This window comes from Lolium rigidum, chromosome 3 (assembly GCF_022539505.1).
Source record: "Lolium rigidum isolate FL_2022 chromosome 3, APGP_CSIRO_Lrig_0.1, whole genome shotgun sequence".
In the NCBI taxonomy this organism is placed as follows: Eukaryota; Viridiplantae; Streptophyta; class Magnoliopsida; order Poales; family Poaceae; genus Lolium; species Lolium rigidum.
Window position 1 is genome coordinate 242,916,650 of NC_061510.1, and position 18,329 is coordinate 242,934,978.

An 18,329-nucleotide genomic window follows, 5' to 3' on the forward strand; every position below is an offset into this window, starting at 1 on the left:
CGCTTAATTTATTTTGCCGCAAGCATGATTATGACAAGCTATCGCTTCTTGATTTGTCGCTCCCTAGTCTTTTGCTAGCCTTCACTTGTACCGAGCGGGAACGCTGCTCGTGCCTCCAAACACATGAAAACCAAGTTATTCCGCAGTGTCCACCATAAATACCTATGCATGGCATTTCAAACCATTCCAAGTAAATTCTCATGCGCTACCTTTAAAACCTTCAAAATGCTTCTTAATTTGTGTTAATGTTTCATAGCTCATGAGGAAGTATGTGGTGTTTAGCTTTCAACCTTGTCATTTACTTTTGACTGACTCTCATATGGAATAGTGGCACATCCGCTTATCCAATAATTTTGCAAAAAGAGCCGGCAATGGGATTCCCAGATCCGAATTAATTAACTTAAATAGACACTCCTCCATGGTTTGTGATTGTTGGACGGCACCCGAAGGATTCTGGTTAGCCATGGCTTGTGTAAGCAAAGGTTGGGGGGAGTGTCATCATCATAATAAAACTAAAATAAAAAGGCACTCCTTCATGGTATGAGATTGTTGGCAGTGCACCCGAGGATTCGGTTAGCCATGGTTTGTGTAAGAAAGGTTGGAAGGAGTGCCACATAAATATGCAATAATTCATGGGAGCCGCTCTTGAAAGTCCGGTTGGCGAGGTAGTTAATGTACCCATTACCATTCGTTGACAACAACAAACACCTCTCAAAATAATTTTACTCCCGATTTATAAAAATGAAAAGCTCTAGCGCATGTTAATCCCTCGCTTCTCTCGCGAAGGGGCAATCTTTTACTTTTATGTTGTGTCTCCATCCTTTCTTTGAGTACTATCTTGAGAGCACAACTGTCATTCTTAGTACAATATGCTTGTCTCAAAATATGATTGATTGTGGTATAACTTTGATGCTCTTATCTTTGACAATCACTACTTCTAGTCTTTCTATGAACTTCAAAGGTGCTCCGGCATTTATGTTTTGCCAATCAAATACAGTGCAAGCGAGATACCACTTTATCATGCTCTCTTATGAACATTGCAATCCCGCTTATATACATGATTCATGATGCTTATTATTAATTGTTGGTACCTCTCCATGATTGACATAGCTGTTAGATGATCTTATTTGCATGTGTCTCATTATGAACTCGCTTAAGTATTAGCCATATCATGAGAATATATACATCATATGAGCAAATGTGTTCGTGAAAGTTCTTTTATCGCTCAGCTTGTTAACCGAATTGCTTGAGGACAAGCAATAAGCTAAGCTTGGGGGAGTTGATACGTCCAAAACGTATCTACTTTCCCGAACACTTTTGCTATTGTTTGGCCTCTAATTTGTGTATTTTGAATGCAACTAACACGTGACTAACGCCGTTTTCAGCAGAACCGCTCCAGTGTCTCGTTTTTGTGCAGTAAATCCAACTTTCGGGAAAAACCTCGGAATTTATGCATAAGGCCCTATTTTCCCAGGAAACTAACGGAGCCGAAGGGCAATTGAAGTGGAGGCCCGAGGGCCCCACACCACCCGGTGGCGCGGCCTGGGGGGCCCGCGCGCCAGGTGGTGTGGCCCTCGGCCGGCCTCCGACGCCCCTTCGGACTACTTATTCGCCTCGACCTAAAAACGCACGGAGAGGAGTCGAAGTCGCCGTAAACCCTCCGTAACGCCGCCACATCGCGAAACTCCGTCGCGGGAGCCGAGTCTCCGTTCCGGCACTCCGCCGGGACGGGGAATTGGAGGAGATCATCACCGCCATCACCGCCAACGCCTCTCCATCAACCAGCAATGTTTCCCCCATCCATGTGTGAGTAATTCCCCGCTGTAGGCCGAAGGGGATGGTAGGGATTGGATGAGATTGGTCATGTAATAGCATAAGATTGTTAGGGCATAGTGCCTAGTGTCCGTAGATGGTACTTTTATGATATTGTTGCAACTTGTTATGCTTAATGCTTGTCACTAGGGCCCGAGTGCCATGATCTCAGATCTGAACATGTTATTGATTCATGAAGATATTCGTTGTTTATGATCTTACCCGCAAGTTGTATACACATGTCGCTGTCCGGAACCAATGGCCCCGAAGTGACGTAATCGGGACAACCGGAGGGGATGGTAGTGATGTGAGGATCACATGTGTTCACGGAGTGTTAATGCTTTGCTCCGTACTCTATTAAAAGGAGTACCTTAATATCCAAAGAGTTTCCCTTGAGGCCCGGCTGCCACCGGCTGGTAGGACAAAAGATGTTGTGCAAGTTTCTCATTGCGAGCACGTACGACTATAATTGGAACACATGCCTATTGATTGATTAGTACTTGGACACCGTTTTATTATTATCTCGCAAATGCCCTGCTATGATTGTTACATGAGTTTCTCTCATCCATGCAACGCCCGTTATCCGTCCCCGTGCCTACGTATTTTAATCCCGCTGTTTACTAAAATCACTACTCGCTGTCTTTGTTACTCGTCGCCGTTATTTCACTACCGCTACTACTATAAAACCGTTACTACTCGATAAACTCTTGCGAGCAAGTCTCGTTTCCAGTGTGCAACTGAATTGACAACTCAGTCGTTAAGGCTTTCAAGTATTCTTTGTCTCCCCTTGTGTCGAATCAATAAATTGGGTAATACTTCCCTCGAAGACTGTTGCGATCCCCTATACTTGTGGGTCATCACGGGACCAAAGAGATCCACATGAAGGAGCTCCAAGATCCTCTTGGAAGAGATGATAGTCTTGCTTGGATGCGGAGAGTCATGCATTTTGCCTTCAACACAATCCCTACAAACACGATCTTTGGCAAAAGACACATTTTCCATTAGTCCCACAATATGGTTCCCCTTGTGAAGACTTTGCAAAGTTCTCATGTTGACATGGGCTAGGCGGCGATGCCACAACCAACCCACGTCCGCATTTCCGAATAGGCACATCGCACTTGTCGTGGTGGTCCCCGAAAAGTCCACCACATACAAGTTGTGTTCGCGATACCCAACGAAAGCGACTTTTAGAGTCTTGCTCCACAAGAGGACCACAATATCATTATCAATAAAGACGGCGAAACCCATCTTGCCAAGGGCGGAAACGGAAAGCAAATTGTAACCAAGGGTTTTGACAAGCATGACATCCACAAGAGTAATGTTGTGTTCAACCACAACCTTGCCAAAACCCAATACCTCGGATGTAGAATTATCGCCAAAGGAGACGGTGATATCATTAATGTTAGGCCTCAACTCCTTGACGAGGTTCTTGCCGCCGGTCATATGACTTGTACATCCACTATCAATACCCATTTTGAACCTCCGGCGGCATAGTCCTACATGAGATCAATTCTTGGATTTAGGTACCCATTTCGCAATGGGTCCTCTTTTGTTAGCAACAAGGGTCTTTGGGACCCAAATAGACCAAGCAACATAACCATCATATGGGCCAACATATTTAGCATAAACATCACCATAATAATCTTTAAATAAAACATAGTGAGGGTTAGCAATTCCCGCATCATCATCATTCATGGTTTTGCCCTTGGAGGCTTCACCATTAGTGACGTCTTTCTTCTTCTCTTGTGCGGGCTTGGACTTTTGCTTGTTTGCCTTCTTTGCCTTGGCATTATAACCAAGGCCCTCCTTCCCATTGTTTGATCTTTGCTTACACAAAAGATCATCCAAAGAAAGTTTACTTTGGGAAGAGGAGGCCTTAGCAAGTTCATCCTTCAACCTAGCATTTTCCTCAACAATATTTGCATGATCACATAGAGGAGTAGAGGAACTAGGCACATCATATGAAGCAAGCCTAATTTGAAGTTGCTCATAGGATTTGGATAGGAGAGTGAATTCACTCTTCAAAGCTTTGTGAGCTTTGTCTAGTTCATCTAGATCCTTCACAAGTTTCTCATGATCAACCTCAAATTGGGCCTTTTCCTTTTTAAGCACTTTAGACTTAGCCCTAGCAAGATCTCTAGCTTTTGTGAGCTTGTTAATTTTATCTTGAGGCTCTTCAAGAGTTTCTAGCCTCTCCTCAAGAGAAGCTATAGTTTCTTGACTTTCCTCAAGAGCATTTTTAAGAGCATGGATTTCAAGAGAGTCTTCTCTCTCTATTTGACCCTTCTCCTCAAGCATATCACTTTGTTGAGCTATACAAACCATGAGGTTTGAAACATGCTTTTTAGTGTTACCTTGTAGGTTGAGAATGAAATCATCAAAATCTAGCATTTCTTGTTTCACTTTTAGACTAGCATCATCAACCCCTAGATCACTAGATATGTTAGGCATAGAGGGGCTAGGAGATGATACCTCGGAGGATTTAGCCATGAGGCAACTTTCTTCCTCCACAAGAATGACCTCATTGGGGGATTCACTTGGTGATGAAGAGTTAGTGGAGAGGGAGGCAAGAGCGACCAAGCCATTAGAGGTTGCATCTTCTTCATCATCAACATCATCATCTCCGGAGGTATACTCTTCTTGAGTTGATAGCACAATAGGTGTGTCCAAGGAGGACCTTGCCATGAAGCAATGTGCATTCTTGATATGAGGGTTCTCATTGGGATATTCAAAGAGAGATGAAGAGGGTATGTTGGTGGTGACGATGGCGGCCAATTCCTTTGAGCTTTCTTCATCTTCATCACCACTAGAACTTTCAACTTCATCGGATGAATATTCTTCCCTTGTTACTAGCACAACTCTTGAGGGCCTCTTGCCCTTCTTGGTCTTGTTGTTGTAGAACTTCTTGTTGGGGGCTTTTGAATATTTGCCCTTTGTGTCTTTGCTCTTGTCCTTGGGAATGAGCCTCCCATTATGAAGCTCTCTATTCTCATAGGGGCATTCGGCAATGAAGTGACGCTTGTCATCACAATTGTAGCATGATCTTGTCTTTGGACCAAAGCTAGTGAACCCACTTTTGTTGTTCCTCTTGATGTTGTCTTCCTTGGCCTTGGAGGGATCAACCTAAAAGGATTTTGCATGGAAGGCCATGTGATCATGGTAGTGGCATTGCAAATCTTCCGGATAGGACATACTCCAAGATGCCCTATAAGATTCTTGAGGAATCACTTCTTCAACGGAGTTGACCGCCAAGGCAAGGTTGGAACCTTTTGTCATCCCAAGAGCACGATTGCGAGAATCATGAGAGGTTTCCTCAAGCACCTTGAGAGCTTGCATCTCGTGCACGACTTGTTGAGAGGTGAGAGAGGAATAGCATTCCCTTCCCACAAGAGTCTTGACATCAATGGGTACAAATGGCATCATGCATTCAATGTACTTCTCCTTGATCCAAGTGTCATTGATGTGGGTGGCACCAATAAGCCGGAAGGCATCGGCAACGGTGAGAAGTCTTCCATACATGACTTCATGATCTTCATCCGGTAGCCTCATGAACCCTTCGGCTTTATTCTTAAGAGCATTATACTTGTTCCTCATTGTGCTCTCACTTCCAATGCAACTAGCGGCCAAACCATCCCAAGCTTCCTTGGCGGTGGTGTAGTTCCGGACACGATGCAATTCCTTTGTCCCCACACTAGTTTGAACCATGTGCAAGGCGGTGTTGTTGAGTTGACTATCAATCGCTTCTCTTCTAGTCAACTTGTCGGGGTTGTATGGCTTGAAGCCCTCCAAGATGATTCTCCATAGTTCATTGGAGGCACTACAAACATGAGAGCGGAACTCAAATTGCCAAGTATCGAAATTATCAATAGAAAACTTAGGTGGGTCGCCCCGAATGTTCAAATGGGGATGGGGAACCGGTATATCGGGAGATAGGAAAGGTGGAGCTACTCGATTGTAGCTTTCACCTCCACTAGTTCCCCTAGGAGATGTGATAGTGTTTAAGTTATCACCTTCCACGGGTTTGGTAGATGAGGGTAAGTCCGAAGCATCTCCCTCATCTAACGCACCCGTGTCTTTTACCTCTACACTAGGAGCCTTGGGAAGGGCCGGAGCCAAAAGCTCGGCAATCATCTTTTTCATGCTTTCCATTTGGGCTTCCATGGAGGACTTCAACGAATTGAAGTCTTCCATGGAGACCGTCTTGGTGGCCTCTTCCGTGGGATCCTCGTTCGGCATACTCTTAGGCGGTTAAGCTCGAAATAAGAGCCGAGGCTCTGATACCAATTGAAAGGATCGTATGCCGCACCTAGAGGGGGGGTGAATAGGTGCTAACCAATCTTTAGTTCTTTTTCAACTTAGGCTTGACACAAAGGTAAATTCTCTAGATATGAAACTAAGTGAATATACCTATATGACAACTAAGCAAGATATAGCTACGCAATAGGAGATAGAGTGGGATAGAGGTAACCGAGAGTGGAGCACGCGATGACACGGAGATGATTCCCGTAGTTCCCTTCCTTTGCAAGAAGGTATGTCTACGTTTGGAGGAGTGTGGTTGCTACGCAAGCCAAACCAACAGCCACGAAGGCTTCACTCGGATCTCCCGTGAGCAACGCCACGAAGGCCTAGCCCACTTCCACTAAGGGATTTCCTCGAGGCGGAAACCGGGCCTTTACAAAGTTCTTGGGGCACACATCCACAACCAAATTGGAGGCTCCCAAATCTGTAACAATACAACAATCAACAACAACGCATCAACAACAAATCAACTAGGGAACCAAATAGGAACACTAGCATGAGATCCCTCAAACAAGTGAGGGGGAAATGAAGAACGCTTCGGTGAGGATGTAGATCGGTGTCTTCTCCTTCGAATCTCCAAAGTTCAAGAGCTTTGGTTGGGGGAGGAAGGAGATCTTGCAAATCTTGATTTTCTTGAGGTGGCTCTAATGGAGGTGGCTTGGCAGATTTCTTGTGTAATGATTGAGCAAGCAACCAAGGTAGAAGAAGGGGGGTATTTATACCTCCCCTCAAAATTGAGCCGTTGCAGCTTCGGGGGCCGGATATTCCGGCCTAAGTAAGGGCCGGATAATCCGCCCCCGGATAATCCGGCCTTCGGGACAAAACCGTGACTTTATCCGGCCAAATGTCCGGCCCAATGCCGGACTTGCTTTTCTTCCGGTCCTTAGCCAAAATCGAGGGGCTGGATATTTCCAAAATATCCGGCCCGGATATTCCGGCCCTGGTACAATACCGGGACAATATCCGGGCAAAAATCCGGCCCCTATACTGCGCTGCTTTTCCTCATGAGACTTAGCCAAAATCAGGGGGCCGGATATTTCAACAATATCCGGCCCGGATTATCCGGCTTGGCCAACTTTTTCTGATTTCTTTTGACAGACGATCAAATCCAACACACATGAATAAATATCTATGTAATCCCTGTACCACTTAAACAAACATTAGTGTATCACATATATTGACATCAAACACACAAAACATAATGTGAGAGATGTTCTTTCAATGGGGTGTATCTATCTTACACTATGATGATACCATTTTATTTATGAACATGATTTAGAGAAATCTCTAAACATGAAACTATTTATATGCATATTTGAGCAACTGTGGGCCCGTGTGGTCTCAAATTAATTTTCAAAAAAGTGAAATCTTCTGTTTTGGAAAAGCTAAAGATGTGGATAATGAGTATAGAATTATTTTTTTATCCAACATAGGTTCTCTTCCATTTATATATTTTTGGATCCTAATTTATTTTCGTAAGTTAAAAAATGGTGAGTGCAAACCGTAGAAGACCGCTTTCAGAAAAAAAACTAAGTAGTTGGATAGTTGGTCGACATCTCCATGGATCTACATGGCGGCATAGGCCTACAAATGCAAATTATTCGGAAGCCATGCGCCTTTTGATACTTGCAAGATTTGGAAGGCTCATGTTGAGCCAAAAGTGCAAATTATTTGCATTGCTTGTGGCGCACCAGAAGATTTGTAGTGCTAACAATCTCGCCCTAAGGGGATGGCCATAGCCAAATTTTCAAGTTGCGCGACATTCATTAGGAGACAATGCAACACCTGTGGTATGAGTGCTCCTTCTAGGGGTATGCGAGATTTGGTGCTCACGTCTTTTGACCTACCGGTGTCTACTTCATCATCCACGATAGATAGAAACTTTGATGGATGGTGGATTCAATACATTGCCACTGTCTCTAAGGAGGAGAAGATATCTGCGAGCAGGATCATCACCTACATGATTTGAGGGCTCTAGAAGGGGCGCAACATGAGGGTGTTCACAAATGTTGTGCTCTCCATGTTAGACGTGGTGCCCCTTGTGCGTAATAAGATTGAGTAGAAGACTTTCGCCTTGACTGATGACCCTAGAGACCGGAACAACTAGCTAGGGCCGTGTAGTTTTATTTTTCCTTTTCCGGTCTCTTTGGATATTCATTGTAGTATTGTACATAAACTTGCTTTTATAATCTAATCGAATGGCAGAGCACCTGCCTTAACCCTTAAAAAAAATCTAAACTCGTTTGTCGGCTCGGTGAGGAGGGAGCTGCCTGCCGCTAACTAAGAAAAAAATGGGAGAGGGGGAGGTACCTGCCATCGCCGTGGCATGTGCCACGCCTTGATTTATTGCTGCCGCCATAGAGTTCTTGCCGTCGGCGCCCTGGTTCACAAGAAAGCGAGCAAGGTGAGCGATTGGAACGGTTCGAAATATCTTTTCAGGGCAAGGCTAGCGGGGGAACCATAAGTAGTTGGCTTCATCTGCCGCATTTTTTCGCATGAGCTAAGCCACCGTTTTGGTTGAATATTCGTGAAATTTGGTTATCCTCGTCTCCACTCGCCCCCAAACCAAAGAAGTGGTAACCATTTTTCAGGGCATTGCCCCTAACCACTCGAGGATATCCCTTCAACTATTCTGGTCGAGTCAGCTGGCCGAGGAAACCCCAACTACGAAAAACTAGGCCCAAGCCCGAATTGCCAAAAGCCCAGGAAGCCCATCAGGTCGGGCTTATTTGTTAAATGTTGTTTTACCCTGGCCCGACCTCGAAGACGGGCCATCATTTCAGACTCAGGCCCGACAATTTTGGGCTGGGCCGGGCTGCCCATGGTCAGATATGCCCTCAACGAAATGGCCCCTAAGGGCGCGTTTGGTAGCCAGCATTAGATTCCTGCACCACTGCGCAGTGGGAAGAAGTCCCCTGCGCATCGCAGACGGGCCATGGGCCATAAAAGCCACGTTGTTTGCTGGCCTGCACAGAGTTTTTCGGCCCCGTGGAGATTTGGGCTCTGCCCGTTTGGTAGGTCGGATTTCAGGCCTTGTAGCAGCCCAGACCGGCGCCCCTGTTGTTTGGTTGCAACCCAGAATCTGCTTCTACTTACCTCTTCCCTTCAGTCGTGAGGTTACCAGCGATCAACAACACAAGCAAGAACACAATCACAATTCACGCAAACTTAGCACTGATCATAGTTCAAACACGGTCATATTTCACGACACATGACGATCATAGTTCACGACACAACAGAGACGATCATAGTTCAAAACACGACAGGAACAGCAACTAGACACGGACGTGGTAGCAGCGGCACAGAACCAGGTAAGCTCCAGACATGACTTTCGAAGACGACACACCTGGTGGCGTCGCCATGGTAACCGCACTTGTTCATCACCTCAGTGCAGGTTTGGTCGAAGATGACCACACTGTACTCGAAGGTGGACACCTTCTTGAAGATGAGGAACTGGCCTATCTGCAGCCGATGAGCGACTACGAAGCCCGCCTACCCCTGGTCGACGTATGCGTCATCGCCTTCTCTCACCGTAGTCATCCTCCAGTTGCAGCCAGTGTTGGTGGTGATGATGATGTTCGAAGGGATTTCTACGAACCACCTGACGAAATCTTGAGGGATCCGGAGCCGACTGAAGGTGGGCCTGAAGACGATGTGCAAGAACTGGTCCGGCCCTACGTCCGGCTGGAAGTGGCCAACGTTAGCCTCCCTTCGCTTCTTCGACTGTCCCTCCTCGGGGGTCTCAAGTGCCCCAAGCTTGAGCTTCTCAGTCTGCCACAAGAACACATGCTATTAGAGTTGTGCCTGCTCACAAGTATATAGATGAAAACGAACATTGAAAACATGTGATGCCTCATACATTGAATCACACGACAGCTCAAGGGACTGCCCTCAAACTAAGTTTAGTGTGCAAGTAATCACACACACACGACTAAGTTTGAGGGCAACATCTTACCTTCCAGTGTGCCATTGTTGAATCATTGGCCAATGCACTAGATAAACAAAATGAGGCTCATAAATTGGATCACACGGCAGGCAAAGGGACTGTCCGCAGACTAAGTCTTGTGTGCAAGAAATATGACACACATGACTAAGTTTGAGGGCAGCACCATGCCTTCCGTTGTGACATAGTTAAATCATTGGCCATTGCACAACTGAAGAAGTACAAACATGGAAAGCAAGGTAGCATATGCATCATATAATGAGCACATATGGAGGAGATGTTTGATCAGAACAAATGTCATGGTGATGTGCAGTAATGCCATAGGTTCTGATCAATCATCTCCTCACAATATGATTCCCGGTTATAATCATCGGCCTAGTTCAATCAAAAACAACACAATATACAACAAACTAGCGCGACTCATTCCGCACAGCAATCTGAACATGCTAAACCCCAGCACAAAAAACCCTTCCCCTCTTTGCATGCACAATAAGATCTGGTAGTTTCAGCAATCCACATTCTGATCTAGGAAGGATCTACCGCAATCTGATATTAGAGTAACAGATCTAAGCAAATCGAGACCGTGAACAGCAAGAACTGGACAAGAACATTAAGCAATAGGGACAAACACCTTGCAAACATCAATCTGAATGCTATCCTAATGGAAACCCTAGCAGATCTAATGTGCATGTTGTCGCAAATACCCGAGAATGGCATGTTCTGGCGGAACGAGTACGAATGTGAGAAGGAGAGATCGTTACCGCCATTGTTCCGGCCGACGACGAGCTCGAGGTCGCGGGCGAACTCGAGATGCCGATGAAGACTGCGGAGCAGGTTGCGGACGATGTCCCGGTGCTGCTCGCCGACATCTCCTCCTCCGGTACCGGTGCTCCTCCGTGCGGCGATGCTGCATATTGTTCGGCGAGAGGGAACCGCCGCGTGATGTGACAGTTCGTGGGAGGTCGCGAGTGAGAGGAAGGAGAGGGCTAATTATGGTGTGTGTTCCCGAAGGGACGCGGCGTTTCCGTCTCCCTTCTCCACGATTGCAACCTTCTGGTCGCAACGGGCCTGACCCCGGAGAAACTGTCATTCCGGACGTTCCTTCAGAGCCTGTCCCGAGGATGCTTAAAAACCCGGTTCCTGCACGAATGCGACGGCCTGCAGACATCCAAACGACCCATTCGATGACCCAGCACATACAAAAAAAAAGTCATCTGCACGGTACCAAACTCATAGTTTTAAAAACCGGACCGGACCGGCGGTCCGACCGGAAAAAACCTGAACCGACGAGTCCTTCAGTTTTTTAAGAAGCACTGGTCGGAATAGTAAAAAACCAGTAAAAAATTGGAAAATAAAATGCGAGAAGGAAGAATTGAACTATATAGTTTACTATTAGGCCCAACACCAGCTACGCTGAGTCTACTTTCTATTGTGCAGCTGATTTCGATACTATATAGTTGATTTTAGATTAACTTTTTCTGAAATTACATTAAATTTTAACAAATCATACCGGTTTTTTGTCGCCATCGAACCAAATGAACCGATGGTTGGACCAGCGAACCGCGAACCAACAGCTTGACCGGTTCACTCACCGGTCCGGTTTTTAAAACTATGTACCAATCGCGCCCTAGACTCCCATTCCATAGCGCTTGAGTACCCCTCAACTGAAAGCGGTGCTCTGCTCATTCCCCTTCCTCCGCGCCGATCCCACACCGCTACCCCTGGTCGCCGACTCGCCGTCGCTCGTCCTCTGCGGCCACCAGGCTCTCCCCCTGAATCCTCGTGCAGCTCCCCGACGACTCTTCGCACGGCGGAGTTTGCTCCATCCACCTCGAGCACATCCTGTTCGATGAAATGCCCAGCTCGTTGTCCCTTGTTTCTCCAGTCGTATCCGCAACTGCACACATGATACATATTTAGCAGACTCGGTAATCAAACCACTCCTCGTAACTCCCTCGTGACTTCTTCTCGATTTTGGTGTTGGAGCTAACAACTATGCTTTGAACTCCTTTTCATCGCAGATTGAGTAAGTCGGAATTGCTCATTTACAGTACGGATTCATTTCTTTTTCCTTGTCACTGGATTGCTGTTGTACACTCTGAGTTAATAAGGATCGGGTTGGTAGCATACAAGTGAGATGGCATTTAAGGTGTTAGGCCGAATAAATCTGCATGCACTTTCCCTCCGCCCGCACATGCTGGATGAGGCGTTCTGTTACGGCCCCTTTAACCGTAGTATGCAGAGGAGGTGGAAGAAGCCAGTGGATTCGGCACGGACTCGTCTGGAGGGCAGAACGAGAGACCATAGGCTGGACAAGCTGATGATTTAGCTCAGGAACTTGAGGCAGGCTTTGGATTTGCACGAGGTGATATCTCAGCAGAGGAACGGCTACGCATCTCTCCAGCTCCTTTTGAGGTGGAGGCGTGAGATTGGGTTGAACATTGAGATCGGTGCTTTCCTCAAGAAATACCCCCATATTTTCGAGATTTATGTGCACCCCGTCAAAAGGAACCATTGTTGTAGGATCACCCGAAAGATGGCTGACTTGGTCGCAGAAGAAGATGCTGTCGTCAGGGAGAACGAGCCCGCCATAGTTCAGCGGCTGAAGAAACTTCTCATGATGTCTATGAATGGAACTCTGAATATGCATGCGATCTGGCTCATTAGGAAGGAGCTCGGTCTGCCCGATGACTACAGGTCTTCTATACTGCCAAACCATCAGTCTCAGTTTTCTCTTGAAATCCCTGATACTTTGACATTGATCTCTAGGGATGAGAATCTAGCTGTAGCTAATGTCGAAAAATGGAGGGACAAGGAGTATACAGAGAAATGGCTAGCAGAATATGAGACAAAATATGCTTTTCCAATTAACTTCCCTACTGGATTTAAGATTGAGAAAGGATTTAGGGAAAAGCTTAAGAATTGGCAGAGGCTTCCTTATACCAAACCTTACGAGGAAAACGGTTTGCATCCAATCAGCAATGCCGAGCGGCTTGAGAAACGCATTGTTGGTATTATTCATGAGCTTTTAAGCTCGACAGTAGAAAAGATGATTCCACTTGAGAGGCTGGCACACTTCAGGAGACCTTTCTCTATGGAGGTAAATATGCGGGAACTTCTTCTTAAGTACCCTGGCATTTTCTACATTTCGACCAAAGGAGGCACACAAACAGTGGTTCTTAGGGAGAGTTACAGTAAAGGATGTCTGGTGGAGCCTCACCCTGTTTATAGTGTCCGAAGGAAAATGCTAGATCTCATATTGTCTGGATGTCGTAACATTGGTGAAACTGAAAAGGTAACTTGGCTCATTGAGGAGAACAATCAAGGAAGCAGTCATGGGTTACATAATCACACATGGCCAGTAGATAGCATGAATTCCATGTTGCAGTTTGAAAGTGACTCCTGTGGAGAAGAGGCATCTTCTTGTGACTTGCGCGAAAGTAAGATTCAGTGAATCTATGCAGTAACAGGACAAGGTGCTCTCTGAAGTACAAGTTGTGAAACTGGGCTTCCTAAATTTTGTACCCAAAAAACTCCCATCAGGTTTTCTTCTTGTGTCTGCATCATGGTGTATGGATCATGTTCATATATATGAATATATACCTTTTCTAGGAAAATGAAGTATTTCTGCTTAAGCTTCTTTCTTTGAGACCATTTACTGAAGCTTATTACTGGTGGAAAATCACATTAACTAGAATACTTAGTTCGGTGTAGAATTTTGTTTTGAAACTAAGGCATACTCTGCGGTTGACATGATAGAAGTTACAAAATGCAAAACGCGGTGTTCCATCCTTTATCCCTCAATTCTCCATCTATCACAGACTGGCCTTACAGCCCAGCTGCTCGGGAAATGTAACCTGTGCAAAAAATATCACATCTTCAGAAATTGAATGGGACAACTTCCATTGAAAGGTCATTAAAGCATGCAAATTTATATTTAAACCATTGCAGTTAGCCCTTGTGGGCAATCCATTGCCGCATTACACCGCAACAGCAACACACTCTTTGGACAAGTTTGTCACAGATGCGGTGAACGTTTGATTCTATCACCGTGTAGCAGCAGGTTCTGACTAAGCTCAGGCTAACTGAACTTGCACTTCTGTGGATGTACTTTGCGCATCACAGCGTCTCCTGATTCATAATAGTCTTCCTTTGCTCTTGAAAAAGAGAAATCGCTGTAAATACTAGCCGACAGAATGCCAGAATATGGATACCACTTTAGCACTTGTCATCTTGCTGCGATCGGTTCTGATGTCTTTATCTTTTGCGTACTCTCGCTAATCATTGTTCACTGATTTAGATATGTATCCCATGACTTTAATCAATAATATATCTTGCATCTGTGAACGCTGATCTCTTAGGATATTTTCTCATTTGGTTTTCAACATGGTTTGCTTAGGATATGTTCTCATATAACTTCTGATCTCCTTCGGCTAGTTTTGGTGTTGCTGGTACAGATTATATTTAACTGTTTAATATTTCTGCAACCTGTTGATTGATTTGTTCAGTTATTAGTGGCCTATTCATCAGTACTGATTACTAGTACTATGATATGTTTTATTTAATTTTGTATGTGCTATTCGGTCGTTTTGTTACTGCTGGTGCTGAGTATATACAACCCACTGGTTGCTCATCGATTTTTTTTTGTAAATTAGACTAGTTATTTCAATTTAATAGTAGCACGTAAGATTTTGTACTACATCAGTTCAAAGATATATGACGATTTGGTCATAAGCAAAAGAACTCCCAGCATACTAGTAAAAGAGAGGTAAGTAACATGGCAACCTCAATCGTCGCATGATGGGCAGATTCCGTCGGCTTCTCAACGACCTCGTGCTCAAAGAGATCTACCTCAGCGGGCGCCGCTTCACCTGGTCGAACGAACGCAGCCCACCCACGCTGAGCCACATTGACAGGTTCCTTTGCACCACAGACTGGGAAGACCTGCATGGCGAATGTCACCTCAGATGCCTCGCTTCGGTCGTTTCTGATCACAGCCCGCTGCTCCTAGACTGCAATCCGTCTCCGGCAACTCATCGTCGCTTCCACTTCGAGGAGTTTTGGCTACGGATGGATGGCTTCCAGGACACGGTGGCTGGAGCCTGGGCCTCCGTCATGGACGACGACCCTTTCCGTCGCTTTGTGCTAAGGTTGCAGGCCACGGTGCGGAGGCTAACCAGCTGGAGCGCGCGCTCAGTTGGCAACATTAGGGACAAGATGGCTGTCTCTAGGGAGCTCATCCTGCGCTTTGATAAGGCACAGGAGGACCGCCTGCTCACGCCCCACGAGGACTGGTTGCGCAAGCAGCTAAAAGTGACCTACTTGGGCCTGGCCTCCTTCGAGCGAACGATCGCGCGACAGCGAGCCCGCATTGCCTTCCTCAAGGACGGCGACGCCAACACGTCATTCTTCCATAGGCGAGTGCACATTCCGCCGCCGGAAGAATAGGATTCACAGCCTCTCGAGCAGCGGGCGCGTGGTCACGGATCACGCCGACATGGGCGAGGCTGCGTTCGACCACTTTGATGCCCTGTTAGGCACTGCCGCTGACCGCGGCCGCACTCGGACCTCACGCCGCTCATCGAGCCCGCCACCGACCTCCACGAGTTGGACGCTCCCTTCACGGCTGATGAGATCCGGGGTGCTTGTCAAGCGCTTGCCGGGCCACAAGGCGCCGGGGCCGGACGGCTTCACGGCGGAGTTCCTCCGCTCATGTTGGGCTGTCGTCGGCCCGGACATTGTGGCCACGTTCCAGCGAGCTGCATGACATGCGAGGTCGGGGCTTTTGTCGCCTCAACCAAGCCCTGGTTTCCCTGCTGCCTAAGCGTGCCGACGCCAGCTCCACGAGCGATTACCGCCCCATAAGCCTCATCCATCTCATCGCCAAGCTCTTCGCAAAGGTCCTCTCGCTGCGTCTTGCGCCAAGGCTTGCGGAGCTGGTCGGTCCTTGCCGAACGCATTCATCGCTGGAAGAAGCCTTCATGATAACTTCATCCTCGTCAAGCAATCTGCGCGCCTGCTGCACCAACTTGGAGCACCCCGAGTCCTGCTCAAACTCGATCTCGCGCGCGCCTTTGACTCTTTGTCTTGGCCGTTCTTGTTCGAGGTTCTGCGCCAACACGGCTTTGGGGACAGATTCCTTGAGTGGCTGGCAATCCTGCTCTCCTCGGCTAGCACAAGAGTGCTCATCAATGGTGAGCCTGGACCCCCCATCTGGCACCGAAGAGGGCTCCGCCAAGGCGACCCACTATCGCCACAGCTGTTCGTTCTCGCCGTGGACGTCCTCAGCAAGATCATCAAGCGTGCGATCGACACCGGCATCCTGCAGCAGCTCCACCCATGACGCCCGGTGCCCGCCGTCTCCCTCTACGCCGATGATGTGGTACTATTCTGCCACCCGTCCGAGGGAGATGTCATCGCTGTCAAGGAAATCCTGCACCTGTTCGGCAGGGTGTCGGGTCCGCAGGTCAATTACGCCAAGAGTTCTACCTCCCTCTTGCGCTGCAGCGAGGAAGAGGCCGCGCCGGTAACCGAGCACCTGGCCTGCCCCATCGTTGATCTGCCGATTACATACCTGGGCATCCCATTGCACATTCGCCGCCCCACCGCTGCGCAATTACAGCCTGTCATCGACAGGGTTGCAGGATGCTTGCCCGCTTGGAAGGCGCGGCTGATGAACAAAGCTGGGCGCCTCGCCTTCGTCAAGTCCGTCCTGGGAGCGGTGCCGCTTCATCAACTGCTCGTGCACGCACCGCCTAAAAAGTCTCTAAAGAAGCTTGAGAGGATTGAAAGGGGATTTCTCTGGGCTGGGCGCGCGGAGGCCAATGGCGGCAATTGCCATGTCTCTTGGCGCCGCGTACGCCAGCCGATCTCGCTTGGTGGCTTAGGCGTGCATGACCTGGAGCGCACGGGGCTGGCTTTGCGCATGCGATGGTTGTGGTTCTCTCGCACGGACACCAACAGAGCATGGAGCGGCCTCGACTTGCAGTTCTCTGCCGAAGAGAGCGCGCCCTATTCTTCACCTCCACCACGATGTCGCTCGGCAACGGAGCCACTGCCCTCTTCTGGGAGGATCGCTGGATCCATGGCCGTTCTATCAGAGAGCTTGCGCCCATGCTTTATGGTGCATCCCCAAGCGCCGGAGGCGGACAAGGACCGTTGCTGAGGGGCTCCAGGGCCACAGCTGGGCAAGGGACATCCATGGCACACTTGGCGTGCATGAGATTGGCCAATATCAGCGCATCTGGATTGCCATCGAGCACACCGCGCTGAGCGAGGAACCCGACACTCTACTTTGGAAATGGACGGCCAGTGGCACGTACACGGCGAAATCCTGCTACTTGGCCTCCTTCCACGGTTCCACCGCCTCCCCTTCGTGGAAGATGATCTGGAAGTGTTGGGCGCCGCCGCGTGTGAAGTTCTTCCATTGGCTCGCCGACTTGGACCGCTGTTGGACCGCCGATCGCTTGGCCAGACGAGGATTACCGCACCACACCGCCTGCCCTTTGTGCAATCAGGAGCCCGAGACCATACACCATCTGATCATTGGATGCCCCTTCGCTAGACAGGTTTGGCACGAGATCATCGCCTGGCTACGACTACCCTGTGCCGCACCCAGCCGCGACACCCCTCTCCTCGATTGGTGGCAGGACTCCAGACAGCATGTTCCCAAACCCATGCGCAAAGGACTTTCCTCCATGGCCCTGCTCATTCCCTGGATGGTGTGGAAGCAGCGGAACGACTGCGTTTTCGAGGGTGCACAACCTTCTGTCATCGCTAGTATTGGCTTGATCAAGGACGAGGCTAGGCTGTGGGCAAGAGCTGGCGCCTTAGGCCTGCGCATCTTGCTACCGACGACTTGGGATGTACATTAAGTCCCTGCTCATGTACCCTGCCTCTTAGGAGGATTGTAAAACTTCTATCTTTCCAATGAAATGAAATGCAAAGAGTCCTTTGCGTTTTCTCGAAAAAAAAAGTAACATTGCACGCTGTTCTAAATCATTGTATGTTTCTCAACAGAGAAAGTAACAGAGAGGTAATGGCCAATGCATCCTCAAGATTCAGTTTCTCAAAGTTCACCAAGGAGAGAGTTCCCCTACCTGAATATTTAATTGACCATGTCAAAGTTATGCAAACACAGAGGGTTGGTGAGCAGGGATACAGGGTTGAAAAGAAATTAAGAGGTGCCATCTGGCTGGACAGTGACTGCCTCATCGGAAAGAAATGTCTCAAGATTATCTAAATGTCACAATCAGTGTCTTCATCAGTCTGTATG

At 47.7% G+C, this 18,329-nt stretch overlaps 1 pseudogene; it reads left to right on the forward strand.

The window, feature by feature from the left end:
* The first annotated feature begins 12,191 nt into the window (after positions 1-12,191).
* LOC124696284 lies at positions 12,192-13,508 on the forward strand (annotated as a pseudogene).
* The last annotated feature ends 4,821 nt before the right edge of the window (positions 13,509-18,329 follow it).